This window comes from Leptonychotes weddellii, chromosome X, assembly GCF_054177405.1.
Source record: "Leptonychotes weddellii isolate Sample4059 chromosome X, ASM5417740v2, whole genome shotgun sequence".
Classification (NCBI taxonomy): Eukaryota; Metazoa; Chordata; class Mammalia; order Carnivora; family Phocidae; genus Leptonychotes; species Leptonychotes weddellii.
The window spans coordinates 854,002-870,928 of NC_138385.1; the positions used below are offsets into that span (position 1 = coordinate 854,002).

The 16,927-nt window shown below is 47.2% G+C and overlaps 1 non-coding gene across 1 annotated transcript; it reads left to right on the plus strand.

The window, feature by feature from the left end:
* Positions 1–14,015: 14,015 nt before the first annotated feature.
* LOC115942983 (small nucleolar RNA SNORA70) lies at positions 14,016–14,148 on the plus strand. The gene has a single exon (XR_004077573.1). It is a non-coding gene; the product is annotated as a small nucleolar RNA SNORA70 (small nucleolar RNA).
* The last annotated feature ends 2,779 nt before the right edge of the window (positions 14,149–16,927 follow it).

Sequence of the window (16,927 nt, forward strand, 5' to 3'; positions counted from 1 at the left end):
GACCCAGTGAGGCTGGAGATCCAGCTGCCATTGCAATCAGAATCCTTTTCTGAGTTGGGTTTTCTTGACATCTCCACATTTTGGCTCCATGCACTAAGGGACCCCACCAGCAAGGTCGGAGAGAGGCCAGAAGGTTCCTTCTGGGTCTGGAGGCAATGATGTCAAGACTGGAGTAGTGGTTCCCAGGCTCTAGGTTACCTGAGACCATCAGAAGTGACTGTCTACCCTGCGGTCACCTTTAAAAATGGTTTCACAGCAGCATATACCCAAACCCTAGAGTTTGCCTTCAGAAGACACCTGGTCCCAGTTGCCTGCAGGGGATAGCTGGGTTCTCTGCTTCCCTCTCCCATGATGTGAATGGGAGTCTCTTGGCCTTCCCCAACTTCACCCAATATGTAATTGCAAATCACCCAAATCCCCCTGCATTTCCCGTTTGTGGCTTGAAACCTACTGACTATTCTTATCTGTGAGTTGGAGCATTTTGGTTGTTAAGTGCCAAAATGCAGCTCTGACTAAATGGGGGGAGGAGGGCTCATTGGAGAGAAACCTGCACATCCCCAGAGGGTCCGACTGGAGTAAGCCACAGACCACTGACCAGCACAAGTAGGTGAAGAAACTACCCAAGGCCAGGGAAAGGACCATGTTCAAGAATGAAAGGTAACTATGCCCAACACTCAAGCCAGGCAGCAAATAGTGTCTAACTCCACCAACCAGGAGGGCAAACCTCATAAGTCAGGAGGCAGGGGCGCCTGGGTGGCTCAGTCGTTCAGCGTCTGCCTTCGGCTCAGGTCATGATCCCAGGGTCCTGGGATCGAGCCCCATATCGGGCTCCCTGCTCTGCGGGAAGCCTGCTTCTCCCTCTCCCACTCCCCCTGCTTGTGTTCCCTCTCTCGTTGTCTCTCTCTCTGTCAAATAAATAAATAAATAACTAAAATCTTAAAAAAAAAATAAGTCAGGAGGCATTGGGCAGGACACTCAGAAAGGTCTTGCCTCAGTAGTGTGGGGGGAAAAAATGAATCCTACAATGAGCTGTTCTGGTCCCATGTAGCAAATCTTCAAAGCAAGACTCAAGGATCAAACTGTTTCCATTCACTTTTTTTTTTTCAAGATTTTTATTTATTTATTTGACAGAGAGATAGAGAGAGAGCTCAAGTAGGCAGAGTGGCAGGCAGAGGGAGAGGGAGAAGCAGGTTTCCCGCTGAGCGGGAAGCCCGATGCGGGGCTCGATCCCAGGCCCCTGGGATCATGACCTGAGCTGAAGGCAGACGCCCAACCAACTGAGCCACCCAGGCGCCCCCCATTCACTTTTTTAAAAGATTTTATTTATTTTGAGAGAGAGAGCACAAGAACGGAGGGGAGGGGCAGACGGAGAGGGAGAAGCAGACTCCCCCCTGATCAGGGAGCCCTATGCGGGGGCTCGATCCCAGGACCCTGGGATCATGACCTGAGACAAAGGCAGATGCTTAACCAACTGAGCCACCCAGGGGCCCCAACTGTTTCCATTCACTTAACAGCATCCCTGAACAAAGCTCATGAATGTGTTTAGGAATACAAAGGTATCCAGAACCTAAGGAAAAATCATAATGTCTGGTATCCAATCCAAAATTACCAGGCATGCAGAGAAGCAGGAAAATCCAACCCATAATGAGGAGAGAAATCAAGCAATAAATGGCATTCAGACTGGAAAGAAAGAAGAAAAACTGTCTTTATTTGCAGACATGATCACCTGTAAAGAAAATCTAATGGAGTCTACAAAAGAGCTACTAGACTAATTAGGGAGCTTAGCAAGTTTTCAAGATACAGCATATTTTAGAGAGAGCTACTTTAAGAACAAGTACAAATTAAAAATAAGAGGCTTAGGGGCGGAGCACCTGGGTGGCTCAGTCGGTTAATCTGCCTTCAGCTCAGGTCATGATCTCAGGGTCCTGGGATTGAGCCCTGCATCCAGCTGCATAGGGCTCCCTGCTCAGCAGGGAATCTGCTAATCCCTCTTGCTCCCTGTCCCCCCTCCCCCTCGTGCTCCCCCCCTCCCGCACCATGCTCACCCTGCCCTCCGCTCACCCTCGTGCTCTCTCTCAAATAAATAAATAAAATCTTAAAAAAAAAAAAAAGGCTTAGGAGCACCTGGCTGGCTCAATCAGTAGAACATAGGACTCTTGATCTTGGTTGTGAGTTGGAGCCCCACATTGGGCATAGACAGTATTTTAAAAAAATAAAATAAGAGGCTTAATTCTCCCTGTTGAAGATACGGGAAGAGATGGCCCCTTTCTTAAAGCATTTACTTTAGAAAACTTAGAAATTCTTTCTCTGTCTCTTTGAAAGTATGTAAATATTTTTAAAGACTAGAAAAGCCCCTTGCCAGGTTTATGATCCAGGAATGTCTTTTTCAAGGACCTAGGAAACATCTCTTTGGAATGTAAACATCAAGCAAGACTGTGTCCCTATGTCCAGTTTCGGTGGGAGGGTAGAAGCCTAACTTCAGTGGGCACCTGGCTCCAAGTTGCAAAACTAGCTCCTGTCATAAAAACATGAAAAGCTTATTTTTCCCTTGGATAAAGCCAATTGCATTAGTCTGCTCAATCTGCTATAGCAAAATACCTCACACTGGGTGGCTTAAACAACAGAAGTTCATTTTCTCACAGTTCCGGAGGCTAGAAGTCCATGATCGAGGTGCCAGCAAATTGGGCTTTTGGTGAGAATTCTCTCCCTTGCTTGTAGAGGGCCACCTTCTCTGGCATCCTCACGTGGCCTTACCTTGTGCAGTTGGAGAGGGTGGGGGGGAGGGGAGGGGAGGGGAGGGTGGGGAGGAGCGCTCACTGGTGTCTTTCTTATTAGGACACTAATCTTATCAGACCAGAGCCCCATTCTTATGACCTCATTTAACCTTCCTTCCTTCCTTCCTTTAATGTCCCATCTCCAAATACAGCCACACTGGGGTTTAGGGCTTCAATATATTAATGTGGGGGAGGGAACACAAACATGCAGTCCAAAACACCAACTAACTAATACATATGGTCACCCCAGTTACCAGGTAAATTCAGGATGAACTATGTGTGGGACCTGGTGGCATCAAGTCCTCTTACTTGAGGTCTAGTTATGGTCAATCTTGAGAACATGTAATGAGTTGTATCTGCTGAGCTACACAAAAGGGTGAAATTTCTCTCTCTGGAATCTCTTAGCAGATTGCCTGTGATGTGCATCGCATTCTAGTACAATGCTTATTCAGTGATAGAACTGTTTTTCTTCTACCTTTGTGGAGACATTTTCTGGATTGGCAGAAGATTTGGTTCTATTTTTTCTCAGCTACTGAAAGTACCTGAAAAGAGCCCTCTTCATAGTTGAGGAGAGGGGGCAAAGGGGGCGGGAAAATAGGTACCATCACTGTACCCTCTATTTCAAAGAGGGTCAAAGGAAGGTTTCAAGATACAAAAGGGCCTGGGAGTATAGGGAAGCCACTGGAAAGCCAGGATTGCGGTTCTTACCAACCTTGTCTTCTCCTCAGTTCTCCTCTACTTTTCCTGTATTTATCCATTTCTGCATTTTTCATTAGTCACAAGGGTGGTCCCTGGAGCCAGCAGAAGGAAAAGCACAATCCCAGCCTCCCAGTGCTGAGGTTGGCGTGATAGCTTGGCTAAGAGAGTGGGTGCTTGAATCGAATACACCCAGCCTCTCTGAGCCTCAATTCTTCCCCTACAAAAGGTATAGTAATGATAGTACCGAGATCACCAGGTTGTCGTGAGAATTACATACGGTAATGTGGGTCAAGAGCATAGCACAGTACGTGCACACAGAAGATTTTGGTTTTAATTGTATTTTCCCCGAGTGGTCATGGAGGTTGCAGCAGGCAGCAGTGGCCGAATGTTGGCTCCAGTGTTTAGCCTAATTGGCAAGCAAGCAACTTCCAACTCAGTGTCTGTAAGAGCATATGGAAGTGTCATGAAGAGTGAAGACTATGCTCTCCTGAGTTCTGTCGACCGGGGTGACTATCCACTGCCCAGTGTGGCCCACGGCAAGAACTTCTGCCAGCCAGAAGTCCTTCAAAGGGAAGAAGGCTCCCTGGAGCAGCCTCTCCATTGATGAAAAAGTTGCACTACACCACATTCAGTTCAACGAGAGCTCTGCTGAAACAAACAGGAGCATGAACAAGTGGAAGATGGCTGTGGGCGCCACCACGTTCTTCATCAGCTTCACCACTCTCATTCTGATCTGGGAGAAACACTATGTGTACCATCCATGGCGCACACCTCTGACGAGGAGTGGGTGGCCAAGCAGACCAAGAGGATGCTTGATATGAAGGTCAGCCCGATCCAGGGCTTCTCAGCCAAGTGCGACTACAACAAGAACAAATGGAAGAAAGAGGAGCCCGCCACTCACCCATCTGAGTCCTGCCTGTTCTGCCACCTCCATGCAGGAACCTGTTACGTTGCAGTATCGATGCTAATAAATGAGCAGTTTATGTAAAAAAAATATTTTCCCAAGACTACACTACACTGCCTCCATCCGCCCCTCACGCGCCCCAACCAACTAAGTGTCCCAGCACTTTTCTTCTGGGATCTGAAACAAGGCCAGTAAAGCACAAAATTCTTATTCTAGTGGTTCCAAATTCTTTGCTCATGCAAACTGAGGATTTTTGTTTTTGTTTTTTTGTGGCAGGAAACAGATCCAGCTGTGACAGGGATGTGGGGAAAGCAGCATTCTGGTGGGGGCGGGCACATTTTCTGGAGAGCAATTTTGTATTGTAGATCTACCTCTTGGAATCTATCTTAAGAAAACAACCATTTATACAGAGACTTACATACAAGAATCCCACTGAAACTTTATGTATAATAGGAAAAAAATTGAGAAAAATATAAGTGTTGAACCAATGCATTAAAACGCATCATGTATGTATCCATTTGATAGGATGTTTTTGAAGTTTTAGACAGAGGTAAAGCCCAAACTTCAGATGAAAATTATTTCAGGAAAAACACTAATGCTAAACTTGAAAAACCTTACTCATTCATATGATTGTTCTACATTTATTGTATTATTCCTACAAACCTAAAACCACAAAAGTATTCCAAAATGCTGACATTAGTCAATGCTGAACGATAGGACCCAAGCAATTTTCATTTTTTTCCCCCATTTTTTCAATTGTCTTCAACTGCCTTGTAGAAGTTGAATATCTGAATCCCAGAACCTCCCTACCAACCTGAGGACAAGGGGGAGAAAATCTGGATGCTGAAAAGAAACTCAGACACGTAACACTGGCTCAGTTTTATTATCAGTGGTAACCAGTATTTAAGCAACAATGAAAACAGGTGAGTAAAGGCAAACAATTATGCCCCCCAAACAAAGGAGCAACTACTGCCAAAATCATGCCCCTAGGGAAGGTCACACTGCCTAAAATGGGACTCTCTTGTGGACTCAGCCCCTTGTTTCAGGCCAAGGCTTAGCAAAAAAGAGGGGCACAAAGTGCTGCATGGTCTGCACTACCATGGAAAGCTGGTTGAGCAAAGAGGCAGTGGAAATTTGCAGGAGGGCAGAGTCTTCGGCAGTTACTTTGCTAAAAGCGAGGGGGAAAGGAAGTAACTTTAGATTTGATTAAGTCCCAGCCCTCCTCAGTCCAATCCCCGCCCCAAGGTTACTCCTTCAGGTCTCCCTCAGAGCAACCCCTGAGGCTGCGACAGACCGTGTGCCCCTTGTGCCTCCTTAGACCAGGCCTCGGGTGTCTGCGTATCTCCAAGAGTGTCCCTCAGGCAGAGATTAGCCCAGGTTCCCGCCTGCTCCCACAAGCCCCTTCTAGAACTTACATCAGCAGGTCACGGCCAGTCACTGTGAGCTCCGTCTGAACGGCCCCGTGGAAGAGTTCGGCACCCAGGGTCAGGTACTGGCGGGCCACCTCCGCATCCATGTGACACAGGAAAGGCACCGTAAGGGTGCTGGTGGAGATTCGGTTAAGGCACCATCTACGCGGACTTTATGGCTGAGGCTCCCCTGCCCACCGGAGGCCTGCTTTCCCCCAGAGCGCCCCTCCGGGCCCCCCAAGACCACCCTGGCCGCTGCTTCAGGAAATCTGCATCACAACCCCCCTGTGTCCTCCAGCCACCGGCCCTCCCCGCATCCCCTTCTGTGCCCCTGCAAGTCCCCCGCTCACACTCCCTGAAACCCCTCCTACCCATCCTCCTGCCCCCCTCCCCCTCCTGCCTATCCCCCCCAACCCTCCCGATCCTGGGGTCTCCTTGGAAAGGATACAACTCCGACAGTTGGTTTCCTGAGGCTTCGCCGGAGGCCAAAGCCAAGGCTGAAGCCTCTTCACCCTGCCTTGGGGAAAACGATGCCCCCTCGACCTGGGGAGCTCCTCCAGCCACTGTGCCCTCGGCTGCGGTGCCGCCCCAGCCTCCAGGTTCTCCGGGGCTTCCAGGGCCAGTGGGCGCTCCAGCACCACCCTCTGCACCGCCCGCGCTGCCATCTGGGGCCTGCATGGCTGGTGGGCCCGCCTCCTTAGAGCCCACGCCGGCGACACTGAGGCTCCCTCAGGAAGCTCCGCCCCTCCGCGCTCAAGGCTGCTGGGGATGCCCAGGGCGCCTGTGCAGACAGACCTCGGGTATGGCTCCTGGCATGTGATTGGTTCCCGCCAAGTCGGCCCTGCCGCCCTCAGGTCGTCAGGGAGACCCTGTCGGCGCGGGAGAGCCCGCTCCCTCACGAAGCCCCGCCCCTAGTACACGATGCAACTCGGTTTTCCCAGTGCGCCTGTGCAAACAGGCTCCTCCCATCCTGGATGGAGAGGTTGGAGTGGAAGCGCGTGGTTGGGGGAAGGTGGAGTGAGTCTAGACAAAGAGGCACAGATAAAAGGGGCAAATGTGGCAGGGGGAATAGGGGGTCAAGGCATGGCCGATTTAGCCTTGTGGGGACACTCGACACCATGGTTAGGACTTGGAGAGGTGTGCACTGAGGGAAACAGACTGTCAATGTTCCTGTGGCCCCTCTGCGTATCTAAGTTGCCCCATCAGTAAATTGCGAGGGGAGGGTGGCAAGCTGGGGGAAAGTGGATCATATTAAAAAGTCTCTGTCAGTCTCAAACTTTTTAGATTCTAAGAATAACAACATTTCTAAGTTGTAAGAGCGATTTATATGTTCTGGACTGTTACAAGTCTCTTATCAAACATGAGTTTTAAAATGTATTCACCCATTTTGTAGGTTGTCCTCTCATTTTCTTGATTGGTATTGTTTGCAGAACAAAAGTTTTTAATTTTGATGTAGTCAATTATACTCATTTCTTTGTCACTTATATTTTTGGCCCCCATTCTATACAGAGAAAGACTGATACTCTGCAATATACAGTCGCCTTGGGCAGTCACTCGTGTGGAAGAGCAATCACTATGTGCATGCTGAGGTCACACTCCCAAGAGCAGATGGCTCACTAGGTGTGATAGCTAATTCTATGTATCAGCTTGCCTGGTCACAGGATACACATTATTTCTGGGTGTGTCTGTGAGGGTGTTTCCATATGGGGTTAGCATTTGAATCTGTGGATTCAGTAAAGTAGACCCCCAATGTTGGGCGGGCATCATCCAATCACTGAGAGCCTGAATAAAACAAAAGGTGGAGGAAGGAGGAATTTGCCTCCCCCCCCCCACTTTCTTCTGCCTCACTGTTGAGCTGTGAAGTCTCATCTCATCCTCTCCTGCCCCCTTGGACTGGGATTTACACCACTTCCCCCTCCCTTAGTTCTCAGACCTTCGGACTCAGGCTGAATTATACCACCAGCTTTCCTGGGTCTCCAGCTTGCAGTCAGCAGGTCATGGGACCCCTCAGCTTCCACAATCAATCAATCTATCATCTATCTATCTATCTATCTATCTATCTATCTATCTATCTACCTATCTACCTATCTATGGGACCCCTCAGCTTCCATAATCTGTCTATCTATGAATGAATGAATTGACTGTTGGTTCTCTTGGTCCTACTTCTCTGGAGAACACTAACTAAAACATATTTGATACCAGGAGTGGTTCTAGAGGAACAGAATTTAACTTAATTTTTATTTTTTAATTTGTTTAAGATTTTATTTATTTTTTGACAGAGAGACAGCAAGAGAGGGAACACAAGCGGGGGGAGAGGGAGAAGCAGGCTTCCTGCCGAGCAGGGAGCCCGATGCAGGGCTCAATCCCAGGACCCTGGGACCATGACCTGAGCCGAAGGCAGACACTTAACGACTGAGCCACCCAGGCACCCCTAGAGGAACAGAATTTTAGAGATGAGTTCTCTGAATCTATTCTCGGGTTTCTGGAATTGGTTTTCAAACCTGATTAGATTTAAAGATGCTCATGTCTGTTTCTAGGAGTAAAGAGAACACTGATAGCCCATGTCGTGAGCTGATAGAGATAAGCAAAATATCTGCATTGGATACTCCTAATCAACCACTTATAAGAAACAAGGAGCTAGGTGACTCTGTATATGATACTTTTGAACATTTTTTTGAAAACTAACAAATACAGTGACATTGGTTGGTAGCTCCTAATGTGGCTGGACAATGTGGTGAAAGGAAAGGATGAACTCAGGGATTTGACTTCCCAGTTCAAACACCACATAACTGGCTTAGGAGCTTCTATGTGTGCTCTGAAAGAAACCCTTACATTCTATAGCCACAGAGCCAAAACTGCTAAAAATTCAAATGCAGAACCTCATGTGCAACTACCTGAATTACAATGCAAGTTGAACCTCCAGACTTGAAGGGTGTCTACTCTTAAACTGAGGCTTTAATTGGGAAAGAATGGGATCCATAAATTAAGATGGAGAGGACATGTGGGAATACACTACTGAAGCTGGGGGCATTGAGCCCCTAAATTGTGATGAGTCTTTCCCAGTGGAAGTGGCCTCCCCACCTCCATGTGAGGGGATTCACTACACATTGCCCAAGGAAACCATAATGGCCTCCTCTGAGGAGATTCTCTTCAGGACCTACCCCCCCACACACTTCTTTGCTTCTAGACGTATAAGTAGACTCAAATCCCAGTAGGCCCCTACAGGCAAAGTACAAAGTGTGACCTGTGAGGAGGTATGTTCCACTCCAAAAGAATGAGTTGAGTTTTCCAATTTATCCAGACAGAAATTCAGGGAACATGTGTGGGAATGGATACCGAGGGTGTGGGATAATGGTGGAAGGGACATAAAGTTGGATCAGGCCAAATTTATTGACATGGGCTCGCTAAGCAGAGATCCTGACTTTAATACTGCATCTCCAGGAATTAGAAAGGTCTCAAATGGTTTGATTGTTTGGACTTAAAAGTGGCTCACCATGAACAAATTAGAAATGCTGAACCTGCCTTGGTTTAATATAGACGAAGGGATCAAAAGGCGTAGCAGGGCTGGAATGTTAGAGTGGATTTGTCATTTAAGACCTGCTCACTCACCCTGGGAGGGTCCAGAAGATATCTTTCACCAATAGTGTGAGGAATAAATTTGTGAAGGGAGCACCAGCATCCTCGAAGAGTTCTGTGGTTGCTCTTCTCTATGGGTCAGACCTCATAGTGGGAACTGCAGTCACCGAATTGGGAAACCTAAATGCAATGGTAGTAATTGGGTCCTAGTGTGGCAGGGGCCAGTGGATGGCACTTAATCACCAAAGGCAGGGAGTGACTAAGGTTTCTATAATGGACAGCAGAGGTAAAGCAGCAATCAGAATGGCCTGACTCATGCAAACACTATGGTATTGCCTAATTGAGCATGAAGTGACTAGAAGTGAAATAGGAAGCCTAGTAAATTCCTAATTGATCTATAGAAGCAGAAACAACTAGATCAAGTGAACGAAAGTCTAAAGTCTAACCTGAATCATGAAAAACAGAAAGTCATGGCCCCTCAATCAATTTCCAGACTTAAGCCAGTTTACAGACCCAGATCCACTTGAAGGAAGGGGAGGCCAGGTCCCCTTCAGGAAGGATCTTGGCACACTGCTGAAAATTTATAACTCTTCGTCTTTCTTTCTCCCAGCCTTCCCCAAAGGGACTTATGGCCTTTTGCGAAGGTAATAGTACATTGAGAAATAATCCATCTTTTCAGGGACTACTGGACACTGGCTCTGAACTGATGCTAATTCTAGGAGGACCCAAAACGTCACTCTGGCCCTCTAGTCAGAGTAGGAGCTTATGGAGGTCAGGTGATTCATGGAGTTCTAGCTGCCCTCTGATTCACAGTGGGCCCAGTGGGTTCCTAAATGTATCCTGTGGTTATGTCCCCAGCTCCAGAATGCATTACTGAAATAGACAATCTTTGCAGCCACACGTGGTTTCTGTGACCTGTGGAGTGAGGGTCAAGTGGAAGCCACTAGAACTGCTTCTACCTAGAAAAATAGTAAGCCAAAAGCAATACCACATTCATGGAGGGATTACAGAATTTAGTGCCACCATCAAGGACTTGAAAGATGCAGGGGTGGTGATTCCCGCCACATCCCCATTCAACTCTCCTATTTGGCCTATGCAGAAGACAGATGAATCTTAGACGATGACAGTACATTATCATAAACTCAACCAGGTGCTGACTCCAACTGCAGCTGCTGTACCAGATGTAGTTTCATTGCTTGAGCAAATAAACACCTCCCTTGGTACCTGGTATGCAGCTATTTTTTTTTAAAGACTTTATTTATTTGAGAGAGACAGAGTGAGAGCACAAGTGGGGGAGGGGGGTCAGAGGGAGAGGTATAAGCAGACTCCCCACTGAGCAGGGAGCCCGACACGGGGCTCGACTCCAGGACCCTGAGACTATGACCCAAGCTGAAGGCAGACGCTTAACTGACTGAGCTACCCAGGTGCCCCGGTATTAATCTGGCAAATGTCTTTTTCTCCATCCCTGTTGTAAGACCCACCAGAATCAGTTTGTTTTCACCTCACAAGGCCAGTAATATATCTTCACTGTTCTACCTCAGGGGTATATCAACTCTCCAGCCCTGTGTCATAATTTAGTTTGCAGGGATCTTGAGTATCTTTCCCTTCCACAAGATTTCACACGGCCCATTAAGTTGATGACATGCTGATTGGACCTAGTGACCAAGAAGTAGTAACTGCTCTACACTTATTGGTAAGTGTATGTATACACTGTATGTCAGAGTTTGGGAAATAAATCCAACAAGAATTTGGGGCCCTTCTTAGTGAAATTCCTACAAGTCCAGTGGTGTGGGGCACATCCAGATATCCCTTCTAAGGTGAACAATACATTGTTGCATCTGGCCCCTCTTATACCAAAAAAAGAGTCACAACACCTACTGGACCTCTTTGGATTTTGGAGGCAACATATTCCTCATTCCTCCAACATACTCCAGCCCTTTTACTGAGTGACCTGAAAAGCTGCTAGTTTTGAGTGGGGCCCAGAACAAGAGAAGGCTCTGCAACAGGTCCAGGTTGCTGTGCAGTCTACTCTGCCACGCGATCCAGCAGGTCCAGTGGTGCTTGAGGTATCCGTGGCAGGTAAGGATGCTATTTGGAGCCTTTGGCAGGACCCTAGAAGTGAATCATAGCATAGGCCTTTAGGATTTTGGAGCAAGGCCCTGCACCATCTGTTCTCCTTTGGAGAAACAACTCTTGGCCTGTTACTGGGCCTTAATAGAGGCTGAACACCTGACACCAGGCCACCGAGTTACCATGCGATTAGAGCTGCCCGTCATAAATTGGGTGTTAGCTGACCCACCAAGCCATAAAGTTGGGCATGGACATCATCAAATGGAAGTGTTATATATGTAACCAGGCTTGAGCAGACCTTGAAGTCATGAGGAAGTGAAAAGAGAAAAAGTGGCCCGGAGTACCTGGCTGGCTCAGTCGGAAGAGCATGAGACTCTTGACCTTGGGGTTGTGAGTTCCAGCCCTATGAGGGGTGTAGAGATCACTTAAATAAAATAAATAAACTTAAAAAAATTTTTTTAGGTGAAAAAGTGGCCCAAATGGCCATGGTCCCCACCCCTACTACACTGCTCCCCTCTCCCAGCCTGCACCTATGGCCTCATGAGGAGTTCCCTATGATCAATTGACAGAGGAGGAGAAGACTTGAGCCTGGCTTACAGATGGTTCTGCACAACATGCAGGCACCACCCCAAAGTGGACAGCGATAGCACTACAGCTCCACTCTGGGACGTCCTCTGAGACAGTGGTGAAGGGGGAGCCTCCCAGTGGGCAGAGATCCCAGCAGTGCACCTAGTTGTTCACTGTTCTTGGAAGGAGAAATAGCCAGACATGCAATTATATACCAACCAATGGGCTCTGGCCAGTGGTTTGGCTAGATGGTGCGGGATTTGGAAAGAGCATGATTGGAGAATTGATGACAAAGAAGCTTTGGAGAGAACTTTCCAGATGGGCAAAAAGCATGCAGGTATCTTGTCCCATGTGAATGCTCACCAAAGAGCAACCTCAGCAGAGGAGGATTTTCATAATCAAATGGGTAGGATGACCCATTCTGTGGATTCCAGTCAGCCTCTTCCCTGAGCCAGTCCTGTGTTTGTGCAGTGGCCTCATGAAAAAGTGGCCATGGTAACAGGGATGGAGGTGATGCATGGACTCAGAAACATGGACTTCCATCCACCAAAGCTGACCTGGCTACAGCCATTGAGTGCCCAATCTGCCAGCAACAGAGACCAATACTGAACTCCTGAAATGGCACCAATCTTCAGAGTGATCAGCCAGCTACCTAGTGGCAGGTTGATGACATTGGACCACTTCCATTGTGGAAAGGGCAACATTTTGTCCTTACTGGAATACACACTTACTCAGGATATGGGTTTGCCTTCCCTGCACACAATGCTTCCTTCCAAACCACCATCTGTGGACTTACAGAGTGCCTTATCCACCCTCATGGTGTTCCACACAGCATTGCTTCTGATCAAGGAACTCACTTCACAGCAAAAGAAGTGTGTCAGTGGGCCCACGCTCATAGAATTCACTGGTCTCGCCATGTTTGTTCCCCACCATCCTGAAGAAGCTGCCTTGATAGAACCATGGAATGGTGTGGAATGAGTTCTGAAGACTCAGTTACAGTGCTGGCTAGGTGGGGATACCTTGCAGGGCTGGAGCAAGGTTCTCCAGAAAGCTGTAATATGCTCTGAATCAACATCCAGTGAATGGTGCTCTTTCTCCCATAGCCGGGATTCATGGGTTCAGGAATCAAGGGGTGGAAATGGCACCGACTCCCTATGACCCCTAGTGACCCACCAGCAACATTTGTGCTTCTGGTTCCTGTGACCTTATGCTCTGCTGTCCTAGAGGCCTTCGTTCCAGAGGGAGGAAAGTCTTCTTTCCAACAGGAAGCACACTACTGATTCCATTGAACTGAAAGTGAAGACTGCCACCTGGCCACATTGGACTCCTCATGCCTGTGAATCAACAGGCAAACAAGGGGGTTCCTGTGCTGGCTGGGATGATTGATCCTGATTACCAAGGGGAAACTGGACTGCTACTCCACAATGGAGGTAAGAAAGACTGTCTGGAGTGCAGGAGATATAAGGGTGTCTCTTATTATTAAGTCTCTTAGCATTATGCCCTGTGATTAAGGTCAATGGAAAACTACAACAACCCAATCCAGGCAGAACTACTAATGGCCCAGAGCCTTCAGGAATGAAGGTTGGAATCACCCCACCAGGTAAAAAACCGAGGTGGCTGCTAAAGGCAAAGAAAATACAAAATGGGTAGTGAAAGAAGGTACATATAAATACCAGCTACAACCATGTTACCAGTTACAGAAACAAGGACTGTAATTGTCATGAGTATTTCCTCCTTAGGAATATGTGTGTGTGTGTTTTATTTCCTCTCTTATTTCCTTATCATGTAACATAAGATATCTTGATTTTATATCATAGTACTTAAGTTTTGTTACTTTTATTTTATTTTTTAAAAGATTATTTATTTATTTATTTGAGAGAGAGCGAGAGAGAGAGAGAGAGAATCAACAGGGGGAGGGGCAGAGGGAGAAGCAGGCTCCCCGCTGAGCGGGGCTCAACCGGGACTCCAGGATCATGACCTGAGCCAAAGACAGATGCTTGACCAACTCAGCTAGCCAGGCGCCCCAAGTTTGGTTACTTTTAAATCATAGTACTTGCCCAGTGTGCCATGGCTGCAAACAGTAGCCTCCTTGGTAGTGTATGCAGCCTGTTGATTGTATGGGTTGCCCTAAGGGACTTTGGAGACAGCTCTTCCAGTGGACACTGAGGTCTGACCTCATGCTATCTCCAATCTAGGCTGCAGACAGGTGTGCGGGGTGCCTTTGGAAAGCCCCAGGGCACAGTAGCCAGGGTCCACATTGGCCAAGTCATCATGTCCATCCGTACCAAGCTGCAGAACAAGGAGCATGTGATTGAGGTCCTACGCAGGGCCAAGTTCAAGTTCCCTGGCCGCCAGAAGATCCACATCTCCAAGAAGTGGGGCTTTACTAAGTTTAATGCGGATGAGTTTGAAGACATGGTGGCTGAAAAGCGGCTTATCCCAGATGGCTGTGGGGTCAAATACATCCCTAATCGTGGCCCCTTGGACAAATGGAGGGCTCTGCACTCATGAGAACCTCGGCACTGCCCCCTCCCGACTCATGCCCACCAATAAAACCTACTTCCTGTCAAATAGATAAATAAATAAATAAATAAATAAATAAATAAATCATAGTACTTAAGCTATGGGGTATCAAGAAGAAGAACAAATATCATCACTCAAGGACTCTAATTCCTCTTCTGGGGAAGGCGTTAGTGCATTTTTTACTTTATCCAGGATAGTTGTATCATGTTAGTGGGAATTATGACCTTGTTATTGTCTTTACTTGAGATTAAGTATGGTTTAAGGGTATGTGTATGGGTGTCAATTTGACACCAACTTGTGATGACCCTTGTGATGTGTGATGTGTGACCCATCTTGTGATGGTTAATTTTGTATCAACTTGACTGGCAATGGGGTGTCCAGATTAAACGTTATTTCTGGGTGTGTCTATGAGGGTATTTCCAGATGAGAGTAGCATCTGAATTGGTGGACTCAGTAAAGTAGTTTGCCCTCCCCAGTGTGGGTGGGCATTATCTAATCTGTTGAGAGCCTGAATAGGACAAAAGGCAGAAGGAAGAGAAACTTAAACACCTTTTTTCTGTCTCACTGCTGGAGCTGAGACCTCTCATCACACATTCTCCTGCCTTTGGACCTGGATTTACATCATCAGCTCTCCTGGTTCTCAGGCCTTCAGACTTGAACTGAATCATACCACTGGCTTTCCTGGGTGTCCAGGATGCAAATAGCATATGGTGGGGCTTCTCAGCCTCCATAGTCATGTGAACTAATTCCAGAAACATTGTTTCTGTCTCTCTTTTTTCTGTTTCCTCATTCATTGTTTGTTTCTCTGGAGAACCCTGATTAATACACTAGGACACTTACAAAATGCTGCTGCTGCTGCCTCTTTGACCAAAAAGATCCTAATCCTCATTTGTAGGGCTCCCCTATGGCACAGCCAAGGGATTAATTCAACCATGGCCGTGGGAGAGGCCTGTAACACTAATGGTACTAATCTGAGGCTTCCTGGAAGAAGAAACTTACAAATATGAGCAGGGTATATAGGCCTCCCCAAAGTATATCCACACACACCCTGGGAAAGTTGCCTGATGGTTGCCAAGTAGTGAATGGTCTTAAGGCCATTGTTGGGAAGTGGGATGATAAACATCTCTGCTGAGACTTATATAGAACCTCATTTGCTTGGAGAAATTTTAGGTAAGACATAACAAGGTAAGGAGGAAGTTTAGGTAAGACAAAAACAAGGTAGTGATGGAAGGTGGGGGAGAACAGAACAAACCACTCAGTAGGGTGGTCATGGGGAAGAACTGGGAGGAAACACCCTCTCTCTGCCATGTGATCCACCACAAATGAATCAAGGGAGATGGGGAAAGGCAAAAGGTCACTTTAGGAAGGCTCTTCAGGGGGAGTTAAGGTAACTTCCCCTTATTCTAACAAGATAATTTGGACCTCCCTCACATTTTACTCCCCTCTCCCTGCCCCCAGATGGGTTGGGCTGGTGCATTGTGATGTCTGTCTGAGTCACCACAGGCCTACCACTGGCTAGGAGGAGTTTCTTACTGACTAAACAAAGCTGAAGAGTATGCCTCTTCATTGTCCTAGAGAAAGTATATATAGGGAGATCAGGAAAACTGTTGGTCAAGCCACTGTTGACTTAGACTTAGCAGAGGTGAATGGGGAACCACAAGAGCCCAGCACAGATTCAGAACCACCAGTCGCAAGCATTAACCAGCTAACTACAAGCAACAGACAGAGGATGAATCAGAAGAACCCCCATCAACCCAAAACTGAAGACATTGAAAAGGTCAGATCACACAACCCATGGTCCTTCTCTACATCCTCATCTACCACGCCCCCAAGACTCCTACCTGTCCTTGTCTGGGACAAACCCCCTCCCCAGCCCACACCCCTTTTATAAATCCACCCTTCCCATGCACCCCCCCATCCACTGCTTCCAAACTCTTTCCCTACCAGTTGAAGCAGATCATCAAGAGGATAAAATTAGCCCTTCAACAGAGTTCAAGAAATCCAAAGACAACAAAAAGGCAGAAAGTATTAGTCTGTTACCAGAGGGCACATAAAAAGAAGAATCTAAATAAAGCAGTCCAAGAACAAAAGAACCTGGACAACTCTGCCTCTGCAAGTAATGTCTCATGCATAGTAGAGCCCAAGACCAACAACTCTTCTTGGCATCCCCAGTGGAAGTTCTGAAAAACAGCCAACCCGTAAGGAATAAACCTTACACCAAAAGGTACACCAATGGTGACAATTAATAAAAGGAACACATTTTGAAAATGATGTATGTATGTGTCTTTGTGAGTTCTCTGATGGTAGGGAGGTTGGAAGATAGGGAAGAAGCAGGTTGTGAGGAGAGAGGTTGTAAAGTCCAGGAGGGCTGGGGGTCAGACTGGCAAACTGACAGTTACACAGTC